Consider the following 13,915-nt stretch of genomic DNA (forward strand, 5'->3'; position numbering starts at 1 on the left):
TTATCTCTGTCTGCTACTTCTTTCAGGTTCATCGAGAACATTCGGATTCCGATTCCCGAAACTTGTCTTGGTCTCGGGCGACGTCACTGGCTTAGCAGAACAAGTGTGGGGGTGCCCACACGTGAACACATTCGGTCATTTTATTGGACGAAACGCATCGTCATAAGGAAGCGGCCAGCGGGAGGTCTCAAGAGAATCTGCTTTTGGACCCAGATCTCCACTGGAATAAACCAGCTGCGTGTCGCGATCGACAGAGGAAAAAAAACCGAAGAAGCGAAGCGTGGAGAAGAAGAATAACATCAACAGACAGAGGCAAAAAAACCAATAAGATTGTTGTCTCGCGTATCATTCAAGGAAGTAGTTGTCCGGACACTCGAATTACGCGAGAAAGGAACAGCACCCGAAAAAGAAGTGTGTTTGTAAGCTGAGGTCCGTTTCATCGCGCTTAAATTGGGGACCGAGACTTGCGAGAGGTCTCCAAAAAACTGAACTGAAAGGAGAAAAACGACAGTGATGTCTACTAGCGGGTATCATTATTGTTATTACTATTATTACTAGCGCACAAGCTGTTGTAGTTGTTTTTATTGATTGTGCGAAAAGTAAGCAAGCAAAACGAAGCACAGAAGGAAAAAAAATTAGCGAAAACGCGAGCAAAAATTGATAGCAGAATCAGTAGAGTGTAAAAGTGATAATATTCAACGGGCCACGCCGAACAGCAGAAAATCGAGACAACAGTCATCTAAACCAGACCAACAGCCAGCAGCTCGTAGGAAAGACTTTTGCGAAGAGAAAAGACTAACCAGTTCTCCTGTGTTAATAGCAAGCAGTAGTACACACGATCCGGGTGTCACCCGTGTTATAGGCGCGACCTCGCGTTCAAGAAATCTGTTCATCACCATCCAGGCATCAACTCAAGCCTGGGTCTCGGCGATCAACATCAAGGAATGATCCTCGCGCGTTTCTGAAGAAGAAAAGTGCAACAACACACTCTGAATAGTAGGTTTCTCAGCTTAAGAGTAAATACCCTAAAGGGGGTATCCAACATAACACAGAATCAGAACCAGAAAACGACAACTCGACACAAGACGTGCGGGCAAAGAAGAAATCAGAAGAAATCTCGTGCTAAATGAGTGTGTGTGCGTACGTTTGTGTGTGACTAGTAGTTGGTTCTGTTGATCCCCCCGAAGTAGGTATGCAAGAATCGGAATCGGCTCCTTCCACCATGCCACCGCGATAATAATGTGTTAAAAAGTTGTTTTGCCTGCCTGCTACTTCACTCGGCGTTTTTCGGTGGGCGGTGGTAGTGTTTGTCTTCTTGTCACTATACTGATAACACTGATGATGATGACGAAGAGAAGAATGACGGTACTATACTAATGATGATATAAGAAGATTGGTTTCGCTATACCAACGTGCTTCTAAATTGAATACATGCGTCGTCGAACGTCGTACTCAGCAACATTGCGGGAGAGCTAAGAAACGTCGACGTGATCCTCTAAGGTGAGTTTTCTGTTTAAGACTACCTTCTTATTTTATTTAAACGGTTCAAAGAATCCCCCTTCTGGTAAATTATATAGTGGGAATCGTAACGCGAATTGCAACTATCTTTCACACATCGCATCGGTCAGTCAGTAAACTTATATATGAATATAGACAAACGTACATGCTGATTGGGTGATGCATTTTTCTTCTGGTCTGGTCAGATCAATGGTGATTTGTTTGTTTATTGATTGTGTAACATTTTTGGCGTTTATGAGATTGTTGCTTCCCGTTTTTAACACAACACATGGACCAAATACGAAATATCTCGTTTTTCGCGTTAACCTGACCCTATTGCTTAGAAGTGTTATAAAGTATAACTCGTTATAAAAAATTTCTCTACAACTTTGTTGAAGAAGCAATCGGAATAGAGAGAAAAAGTTATAACGTCCCAAGCAGTGTCGTCTACTTTCATGAAATAATCTAGCAACACTGTTGATTCAATTCAAATCGTACAAAATTAATCGTTAAAACTCGAAGAATTTGGGAGCCTTGAAGTGTTTTGATAAACACTCTACGTGGAATTTTCTCTTCTATGCAAAAATTTTTTAGAATAACCAAAAGTTTAGACTCACGTTTCGCAAAAAAAGGAATCTAAATTTGCTTTTCCTTTAGAGTTTCGCATCAGAAACGAAGAAATTATAGATTTTTGATCGCAACGTATTAAAATCCTACTTACTAGTTACTCACTGGTTAATTTTTGATGGAAAGTATTAGAGAAACATGAGTTGATAGAAAGAAAGAACATAAGCCGTAAATATCATGAATTTTTCGTAAAAGATGGAACGGCTCACCGGCAGGACTCGAACCCGCAATCTCCGCTTCAGTACAACGGCGCGTTAGCCAATTTAACCACGGTGAACGTGATGGAATCGACCGACACGAGCGTACATGTCGAGCTCCACCGATCAACTGCTGGACCTTCTATCGAAACACCATGTACATTAGACTAGTTCACTTTTCGGTTTTTTTCGCAGGTCAAAGCCGGACTCATATGGGTTGTTCCTCATGCATTTTCAAGTATTTCTGCCAAATTTGAGATCTTTTGAACTAAACTCTGTTCTGCGCAATGAGTTTTTGTGAAAAAAGACCATTTTTCTTGAAAATATTCTTATGAGAGTTCTAGCAAGCCACTGTTAATATTAAACGATAATTTTATGATGCATGGTGGTTGATATTATAACCATTTTTATGAATCTGTTCTTGATAATCGTTCAAAACAAACCGAAAAAATTTAAAAAATCATAAACTACCAACTTGTACAGAAATTTTACTTACAAGTTGAGAGTTAAAAATCTGTAGTAAATCAGAAAAAAAATATGTTTCACAAAATCTTTTTTCATTAAGATAGCCCTGTTTATTACCGTTCATTTGATGCTTAAAATGTAATTATCGCTAGAATAGGAGCAAAGTTATTCAAATATTTATGCACCAGTTTTTAAATCATATTTATGTTCCTATTCAAGTTTTAGCTTCATGCAACATGAAAAACGTGGCATCAAGAGGACTTGCTTACAACTTGATCAAAGCGCGCGCTTTTTTTAACTCCTGGCCCCGTCATGGGGTACTTGATTGAATAAAATATCCTTTCTTGTGCACAAGTTGGTGAGGAGCAAACTTGAATGAAAAATATTTTATCAAATCAAATTTGTTGCAAACATCTTTAAATAACTTGACCGCTATAAAACCAATTTGTATATTTTTTGCATCAATAGAATGGTAATAAAAAGGGCTAGCTTTACAAAAAAAGATTTTGTGAAACTTATTTTTTTCTGATTTACTACAGATTTTTAACTCGCAACTTGTAAGTAAAATTTCTGTACAAGTTGGTAGTTTATGATTTTTTGAATTTTTTCGGTTTGTTTTGAACGATTATCTAGAACAGATTCATAAAAATGGTTATAATATCAACCACCATGCATCATAAAATTATCGTTTAATATTAACAGCGGCTTGCTAGAACTCTCATAAGAATATTTTCAAGAAAAATGGTCTTTTTTCACAAAAACTCATTGCGCAGAACAGAGTTTTGTTCAAAAGATCTCAAATTTGGCAGAAATACTTGAAAATGCATGAGGAACAACCCATATGAGTCCGGCTTTGATCTGCGAAAAAAACCGAAAAGTGAACTAGTCTAATGTACATGTACATCCCACAGCACGTGATCTTTCCCACTATTGATCTATCTTATTTCTCTATCACCACTAATCACCAGCCATCGACTCGGGATTTTAGCCGAGCGGGCGCATGGTCGATTGCTTCGGGTTTGCCGCAACTTACGGTCAGATGAAGAAGCAATCAGTGCTGCTAAAGGTTCCGAGCAGACCAGTTACACTTACACAGGGAGGTGTTGCTCTGTTGAAATCAATTCTAATTTGTTTGTTTGCATTTTGTTCCACACGACGTAATGAAAGCTCACGCGAGATATGATAATTGATCTTCAGTTCTGATGATCCTCGATCTAGTGAACTACGGTTAACTGATCCTAGACCAAGTGACTCATTGCTGAATGAACTTTGCTTTAGTGTTCCATGGCTAAGTGATCCTTAGTCTAGCTAGACTTAGTCTTAGTTATCCTCGGCCAAAAAACTCTCGGTTTGAAGATACTTGACCTGAAAACTCAGGATCTTAAAACCACCCGCCTGATTCTTGTCCATCCAGTGCTGCTTGTGTCCTCACAAATACTGCTTCCCGATGTAAATAAATTGTATGGAAGCGAAAACAAATAGTAACTGGTGACGGATTTTCACAGCTTGAAGTGTTTTTTTTTATTTGGATCCTTTTATCTGAATTAAAACTTAAACTAACACTCACTTCTGATTATAATTTGTTGTAAAACATCTTCAAACACTACTTTTAATCTGGTCTCTGGACATGCTCAAGTTGATTTCTTCGGCATATGCGTTTTAAAGTGCCATCATTCTATACATAGGTTCGTTTCGCGCGTAATTCTGGATCCTATTTGTAAGCTGAAATGGCCTCACGCTGCGCAAACTGCTGCGTACTTCGTTGGGCGATATCTGGGAAAGCATATACGGCGAATAATACCTTCCATTTGCTAAATCCTTCAAAAACAATACATCGATTAATTTTCTTCGATTTTCGAGCGAATCTAACCCAACCAACATGCTCAAGGCACGGAAATCCGGCATTGTCTCTTGCCATCCAAGATTTCTCAGTGCTTATTTGAGGAATTTCTTTTGGACTTTTTGTAATCTTTTAATGTGGACGTTGTAATACGTTTGCCAAACAGTACTTGCGGGTCATTCAACTCATGACAAATTCTGCTGATCATTCCAAACATAGAGTTTGCTTTGGTTACCACTTGTTCTATATGTTTCGTGAAATTTAGTTCTTTATCCAATTCGACTCCATGATCCTTTACCGTTATCTTCCTGGTAATTATTAAGCTGTTTAATGTTCGTTATTTTCATAGAAAATGATATAACGCTGCACTTGGATACGTTAATTTTCAGTCCATGGCTTTTACAATATTCTAAAAATCAATATAGAGCATTTTTCAAAATTAAGCAATCCTTCGGAAAACGAACGGGAAGGAGTATTTTAAGATCATCTGCATATATCAGCACAAACTCGTCCCGTAGAACCTCGGGAAACTCATTCATAACAGTGATGAAAAGAAGGGGTCCCAAGTGACTCCTTTGTGGTACACCACTTTTTTTTTTTTTCTCTTCTCTCTTTTGGCTCGGACCTATCGTTCCATATTGCCAAGTCTTGTGGTTTATTGGACTGTTATGTTTTGAACAGTTCGCGTGATATTTAAAACGACCGTTCGTTCTCATTTCGTGGGGTTAGAAATCAGTTATTAAAATCAAATGAGTTTGGTGTATAGATAGGATCGTTATTTGTTTATTGGAGTATTTTCGTATATTCATTTTGGTGTTTCGCAAGAACTCAGATATTTGTTTTAGTTCAGTGACGTTTTTTTCTTTGAGGATATCCTTTAGATGTTTTTTGTTGGTAAGTATGTCATATTTAAATCTAAGTTGATTAAAATTGATGCATTCGTATAGTATGTGATCAACGTTTTCAATTGTTTTGCAGGTTTCACATAAATTAGATTCAACCAAATTCCATTTGGCGAGTCTTTCTTTAGTCGCTGTGTGTCCTGATTTAAGTCTGTTTAGGATGATAACATCTAATGTACTGAAATCTGTGTTCTTAAACCATGGGCTTAAGTTAACTGTAGGTGTGTGATTGAAATGAAATATTCCCTTTTCTTGTGAGATATTGTTGTACGTATTTTGCCATTCTTTGATTATATTTCTCTTAAATGTTATAAGTAAATCGTCCTTTGTTATGTGATGATGTTCTATTTGTGTACGTGTTGTTCCTAGCTTGGCTGCATAATCTGCTCGCTCGTTTCCAATGTGTCCTGAGTGACCAGGAATCCATTGTATTATTAATTTAGATATGTTACTTTTTTCCACTGTGTTTTTTATAGTTGCAGCTATATGATTGTCTGTAAAATCCCTTTTTAATAGTGAGCAAGCACTTTGGGAGTCAGTAAGAATTAAAATTTCTTGTTGGTTTTTCAATGTTGTATATTCTATTGCTTGTTTGATGGCAGTCAATTCAGCATTCATGATCGTATATTCTTCTTTAAGTCTTCCGCTGTAGGACATTAGTTCTTGCGGATCATAGTATCCATATCCTACTTTACCATTAATAAATGGTACACCACTGTTAATCAAGAAAGTACCGGATCTGACGTTTCCTAACTTCAAATATTGAATTCTTTGAACGAGGTATGAACGTATCCACCTGAGACAGGTACCACCAATTCCATTTTTACAGGGCACGGAAAGTAAAACGTTGATTTCGATAACATCAAATGCTTTCGACATGTCTGTGTATATACAGTTCTTGAGACCAACTCTCCAAGATTTGTCACGGTCGATCGTCTTCGCAAAAAACCATGTTGTACGTCGGATATTTTCCTTTCCAACCACATGGGTACATATGTCGTAGACAATGCTCTCTTCAAGCTTGGGTATGGCAGACGGAATAGCGACTCCACGATAAGTTGTTGGCACCAGTGCAGCAAATAATCAGTGTCAGTTTGAAATTATCAGAAGAATTTATTGCAGTATAGCAATTAGTTCAACTCTAACTAGATTCATACGAGAATAAACAGAAAGCTCAATCTCGAAAGCACTCTGCACACTCATTCACCAATCGGCAACATCGGTGATCGGTATACATTCACGTTCTTTGCAGGTTCATGAGGTTATACAATTTTCATTTTCAGTTTTAAGCAAATATTGCTGAAAGTGAAAAAGGCTAAATTCTATTATCATTAAGTTTAGTTGACGGTGAAAAAGCTTTATAGACTCGCTAGATTTTGATAAAAAATACGTCTTTCACGAATGGTGCTAGGGGTTATATCATTCGAATTGTTCTCATTTTTTAACCACATTTGCCATAAGTTTGCCATGTTTTGTCATTTTAATGTCAATTTTTTGTGATGATTTCTTCATATTTGTCATAACTTTTGATAACATTTGTAATATTTTTGACAAAGATTTATCAAATTTTTGTTATTCGTTGTTAAATTTATGTTTTATTTTTGTCATATTTGTCTTTGAACTTCGATTATGGGTCGATATATGCTTATGAAGTGAAGTCAGAGATTCGTCGTTAACTTAAGGTAAGGTTGCCAGAATTTTTCCGGTACGTTTTCGGGCCGAACAAATTTTGGCTATTTCATCTAAAAACCTGGCAAAATCCGGGCAATTGTTATCAAAATTTTCAATCCAAAATTCGGACAATCTCTTTCAGATTTGGTCAAAACCTAGAAATTATCCAACATAAATCGAGAAAAAGACAACTTGAATTGGTATTTTTATTGAATCGTTCATGATTATTTGACGAAACATGCTCTAAAACATTATTTTCGGGTTCAAAAATAAAAGATCCGGGCAATTTGAATTCAAATACTCGGCAAATCCTGATAAAACCGAGCAATCTGATAAGATTTCTTTAGAAGGATTTCTTGAATTGTTGAATAGTTAAATTGAAAAACGGCTTCTGATATAGCTCAGTTGGCAAGTATGTTGTCTCCTGAGCCGATGTTCGCGAGTTCGAGCCCAAGAGTAAACCACTGAGTAAACATCGAACACAGTTGTAGCGGATAAGTTTTCCAATAAGGATCCGCCAACTGTAACGTTGATAAAGTCGCGAATGCCATAAACACGGTAAAACGACTATAATCGAAAAAAAAAAAAAAAAAAAAAAAAAAAAAAAAAAAAAAAAAAAAAAAAATTGAAAAACGATTTAGAAAAAAAAAAGTACGTACTAAGAATGAATGATCTTTCAATTAATGCTTAGCATAGCTACAAGCTCTGGGGCTTATCTTCTAAGTTATGTTAGAATTTAACATTTTGGTCTTTCATTGACCTTTTTAACGAATATTTGGTTGGGTTTGACCAGCGCGAACTTAGCGTTATGGCCATGAGAAATTTTGAAACAATAGAATTGAAATCTCATTTACAAGACTGAAATAGCATATATGATTGAGGAAAATTTGTTTCTTGTATTAAAAACTACTAATTGTTTCTTGAAAGATTGACTTGTATATTTAACTGAAGTTTCTCGTTAAAAATGCTGATGGCGTTTAGTTAGGTCCGGTCGAATTTCGACCATATGTCTCCGGTTCAAAAAGTAAAAATTCAGGAAATATTTTCGAATGAATTATTAAGCAGAAAGAAGTGAAAGTTTTGGTATTAAATATTGTGGTGGCATGGATAACATCAACGCGAAACACATCACATACGGTGAAATCAAAACAGTTTTTTGAACTGAATACACGTCTTGAAAATCGATCTATTTTCTTTCAAAGCAAAGAGTTTAACAGAATTTATAAAATACATTCAAACGAGGTTTTTGGAATAAATAAAATACATACATGATGAAATAAATAAAATACATGATGGTTGCCGTTGCACAAAAGATTTAAAATAACCTTCTTTGTGATTTGAATTTACTTATTTGCCGCTGTTTTGAATAGGTTTTTATTGATAGTATCGAAAATATGCTATTATTTTTGGGTTTAACACTCTTTGAAGGTAGGTAATCTTCTTTAAGGGTGAAAACTTATGTCACATATCCTCATTAAATAAATGTACGAAAAAAAGGTAGAAAATCTTTAACTCATTTTAAGCGGATTTGTGCCAACGTAAGAACTTAATTACACAATTAACACACGATGTATACAGGACACGACACTTGACGTTCTTACAAACGGAAAAAAGGATTCAAAATTACCTTTTTTGTCGACCGGTTTAGGGCTCGATGTTGCCCATCTACAGGACGATGTCCGACTGATCACACGAACGAATCCTTTTTTCCGTTTGTAAGAACGTCAAGTGTCGTGTCCTGTAATACTGTGTCCTGTAATAATGGAATTGTGTGAGACTATGCGTGTGAAAAATGCGGGAAATTAAAAATTGAATTTGAGTGGCTTGCAGGCTCAGATAGAGCAGTGGCAAAATAACCAGCTGGTAAGAAGAGATGCCCTTGTTAGGAGATGAATTCGAATCTTACTCGCTCCCTTCGTGTTTATTTTGTTTCTGCAACAATATGTTGTTATAAAGTGTTTTTTCTTTAATTGTACACGTTTGTACACATTTGGACATTAGCAATATCCGATTTATTATTTATTCGATCCGTATTTTCGAGATGAATTTTGAACATATTAGGAAACCAACATAAACCGTCCACCAGCAGCACTTTAAATGTTACGAAATGTTACTATATAAATTCACAAAACTGTGGTTGCAACAACCGAGTTGTGACTTGTGACTAGTTAACCCATTCGAGACGGAGGCAATTTGTGCTGTTTTTGTGGAAGTGTGCGTTGGTGATTATTAAGGTTATGGTGAGGGGAGAATAACTGAAATTGATATGCATCTAGGACCTGGTGTATAGCGTTTGTGTGAACTTCGTATTGATAAGTCTAGTTTTTAAATTCTCAAGGTTTAGAGCGTACTGTTGGGTTCTCCAGCTCTTGACGGAGTAATTTAAGTAAATTCTACTTTCACCAAGGTGAAATCTGTATCTTATAGTTGAAACACTCTTTACGGTAGCTATTCAACTAAACGTATGATCAAATAAAATTTTAATTATCGGTAACTTTAAACAATTTATCTAAAAAAACAAATAAAATTTAGCTCTATGGTAATTGCTAATAATATCGTTATCATGGATTTTTTTCATGGAATGTGTTCAAACAATCATAACATGATTTTCTAAAAAAATCTTGTTTTATATTGTATTGAAATTTTTGAAATTTGAACGTTCCGTTCGATATGCCTTCATGAAACGTTGGACAAATCACCCTCCTTTCAAGATGCTATTCAGTTGAATATACGCAAGATTATGTGATGATCATTAGATTTTTCTGTGTATATTATTTTATGAAATAAAGATCTACATTATTATAAGAGTTTGTTAACCGGACTTAAATAGTTGCAACTTAAATAGTTTATATAGAAAAAATCCACAGGAAGACACAAGAAAAAAATGGGTTAAATTAAAACCAACAAAGTTGAAAACATGGTAATGCATCACAAAAGTAAACACATATTGTAAAAAATTGAAAAAAACTTATTGTTTGTTTAAACCACATTACATAATTTTTTTTTGCATTTTATTCTTTCCTTTATAACCAAACAAAAATTAAACGAATGATGAACATATTTAAAATGGTGGATTTTTATTTTTCTACCCATTGCACACCGTGTGTGCAATTCGGCTCCTCGAAATAATTTTATTTCGAGGAGCGGACTGCACACACGGTGTGCAATGGACTTTTTTTGTGAGTTTACGATTGAATTTTGGAAATTTCATTGAATTCATGTTTTTTAGATAAAAATTGATCGAATCTAACAATAATAAATTTTCGCTCCTGGGGGACGCGTTCGAAAAAAGTCGCCGTCTCGAATGGGTTAAATCGATTCCAATTAATAATATTCTACAGAACAAATACTAAACGTCAACCTGCTCTATCAATGTGTATATGCAAACCTGCCGTGCCACTGTTTATTTCTCGGATTTTTTCTGCTGCTACTATCACGCCGACCTTCTTATGAATGCAGTCCCATAAAAGATGATTGCAATCAAACCAGACAGAAGCAAAAGCATAATAACCACTGTCCACCATTACCCGAGCGAGTGAGTTTTCATCTCCTAGAAGATTTCAACCCCGGACCAACTCCAGTAGCTTCTGAGGCTGTTATGGCTGTAAAGTGTCGATTATTGAAGGGTTCATCCCGGAAGCCATGGACCGAACTGACCATAGCGAAACACCACCGGGGAGACAGGTTGACCTCCCAGAGGTCGCTGACAAAAACTAGTGCGGACTGATTGGATTTTCCCCTTCTTCTGAAACCTCCAGTCCTTCCACAAGTAACGAAAAACCTGCCCCAACTGTAGAAAAAAAAAGAAGTAAAAAGTGATTGTCTTTTTACTGCGAACTTGTTCACTTGGTTGACTTCTTACTTCTCACTCTGGCTCTCTGCTGGCTCCGGTATTATTCATGAGGCTCCTCCGGTAAAGGTGCTTATCAATCCGACCGAGCCCGCTGGATTGAATGAAGTGTAGAAGTGAGGTTATGTCTTGGCGCGAGTGGATAACTACTGACTAGTGGCAGCTTTCAGGCCAAATGAGGGATGGTCACGGTTGGCAGGGTTTAAATATTTTCGGCTCAAAGCCCATTGGTACAGTTTCACAGAAATTTTCGCGGTTCAGCATCGATTATGACTGAGAAATTATTTTTTTCTTTGGGTGATCATTCCGGTACCTGACCATCATCAAGGAACCACCTCAGGCTAATTATTATTTCATTTAGTTTAAATTTTTCATCGCTTCTGCGATACCGATCATTTTTCGTAACATCATTGATTGAAAACTATTGCTTTTTGAATTTTGAAATTTGTTATCGAAGTTCAAACATTTGGTGCAGTTGTATGTTTTATGAAGGTTTTATAATGCAAACAATTTAAAGCATTCAAAATTTAGTACCCGACAATCTTCAGCTTGTGTCACATCGACAGGTCCATGCATAAAAAACCAAACGTCAGCCCAAGATAAATAGCATAAGAAACGTCCTTGAAAGTTGCCCCTGTCCTGATCTGGCACCAAACGGGTGTCGTATATACTCAAGTATAACTACAACCATCAACCTAATCCAACCAAAACACAACTTATATACCATACTAGCAGCCAGAGAACATTGGAACCGGTCATTGTCGAAGTCATCATTTCATAATATGTACCTCCAAGTCTCAGTCAAACTCAGAACTGGATAGCGAGTCTCTAACCTTACTTGCCTCTACCCCTCAAATCAGAAAATGAAGATCCATCCCGTGTCGATGATAAGAATCTGTGATATTTTTTTCGTCCCAAAACATTCAAATCCAGCCCAGACCGGGAACAACATTTGCTGGACTGGCGAAACCAGTCGAACACAAATTTCGTCAAACTGCGCTTTCGCTCCCCGAAAGAAGCAACAAGTATGCAAATATTTTATGTATCTCCCCCCGAAAAAAATCAATAACATTACCCGCGAGCAGCAAGCAATATTCTCTCTTTGGCTCTTGCAGCCCACTTCTGCTCTCGGGTTGGATCCAAAACACCATATCGGATTCTACCTTTCTCGAACACCCCCAACCCAAAACCGGGAGAGAATCCCTGAATTACCTACTTCTGCAACCTATCATCTGCTGATGGTCTTGGGCCGTTTGGCTGACCTTAGAAGATGGTCGCGATGACACTGGCCATGTCTACATGGAAACGGAATTCCAATACAGCTACAATGCGAGGAACAGCAGGATTCGATTCTCTTTGAATAAATAAGCTTTGAGGCCAGTGAAACAGAAACGAGGAAGGTACTTTATGAGTTTAAAAATAACCAAAAAAGACGAAAATTACAAACAGTTTTCAAAAATTACAATTAAAAAAAAGGAAAAATCTGATAGTCTCTCTTATGAAGACAATGAAGAAAAACAAAAAAATCGAAATGACAACAATGACAAAAAAGATAAAAATTACAAAGAAAATAAAATGACAAGAACGACAAAAAAAAAAAAAAGAAATGACAAAAATGAAACAAATATAAAAAAAGACAAAAATATTAAAATGACAAGAATCACAAAAATAAAAAAATTACATGCCAACATGGAATAAATAATTAAAATAACAAAAATGACAAAATGATAAAAATGATAAAAATGACAAAACAGACAAAAATGACAAAACAGACAAAAATGACAAAAATTACCAAAATGACCAAAATGACAAAGATGACTAAATTGATAAAAATTGAAGAAAATGACAAAAATGAAATAAAAATGACAAAAATGAAAAAATGACAACAATGACAAAAATGACAAAAATGACAAAAATGACAAAAATGACAAAAATGACAACACTGACAAAAATTAGAGAAATGACAAAAATTACAAAAAATGAAAAAAATTTCAAAAATTACAAAAATTAAAAAAAATTCAAAAATTACAAAAATTACAAAAATGACAAAAATTACAAAAATAATAAAAATTACAAAAAATACGAAAATTACAAAACTTACAAAAATAACAAAAATTACAAAAATAATAAAAATTACAAAAAATACGAAAATTACAAAAATTACAAAAATAACAAAAATTACAAAAATTACAAAATTTTCAAAAATTCACAAAAATCACGAAAGTTACAAAAATTACAAAAATTACAAAAATTACAAAAATTACAAAAATTACAAAAATTACAAAAATTACAAAAATTACAAAAATTACAAAAATTACAAAACTTACAAAAATTACAAAAATTACAAAAATTACAAAAATTACAAAAATTACAAAAATTACAAAAATTACAAAAATTACAAAAATTACAAAAATTACAAAAATGACAAAAATGACAAAAATGACAAAAATGACAAAATTGACAAAAATGATAAAATGTTAAAGATGACAAAAATGATAAAATGACAAATTCGAAAAAAATGACAAAAATGACAAAATTGGCAAAAACGACAAAAATGATAAAAATGACAAAAATGACAAAAATGACAAAAATGACAAAAATGACAAAAATGACAAAAATGACAAAAATGACAAAAATGACAAAAATGACAAAAATGACAAAAATGACAAAAATGACAAAAATGACAAAAATGACAAAAATGACAAAAATGACAAAAATGACAAAAATGACAAAAATGACAAAAATGACAAAAATGACAAAAATGACAAAAATGACAAAAATGACAAAAATGACAAAAATGACAAAAATGACAAAAATGACAAAAATGACAAAAATGACAAAAATGACAAAAATGACAAAAATGACA

At 35.0% G+C, this 13,915-nt stretch overlaps 1 protein-coding gene across 1 annotated transcript in view; it reads left to right on the forward strand.

The window, feature by feature from the left end:
- LOC129751307 (myocyte-specific enhancer factor 2) overlaps positions 1–13,915 on the forward strand; it is a 225,004-nt gene that overhangs the window by 791 nt on the left and 210,298 nt on the right. Inside the window, exon 2 of the mRNA XM_055746727.1 lies at positions 27–1,500. The gene's annotated coding sequence lies outside the window, so the exon portion shown is untranslated. The remainder of the gene's footprint in view (positions 1–26; positions 1,501–13,915) is intronic.

This window comes from Uranotaenia lowii, chromosome 3, assembly GCF_029784155.1.
Source record: "Uranotaenia lowii strain MFRU-FL chromosome 3, ASM2978415v1, whole genome shotgun sequence".
NCBI classification, from domain to species: domain Eukaryota; kingdom Metazoa; phylum Arthropoda; class Insecta; order Diptera; family Culicidae; genus Uranotaenia; species Uranotaenia lowii.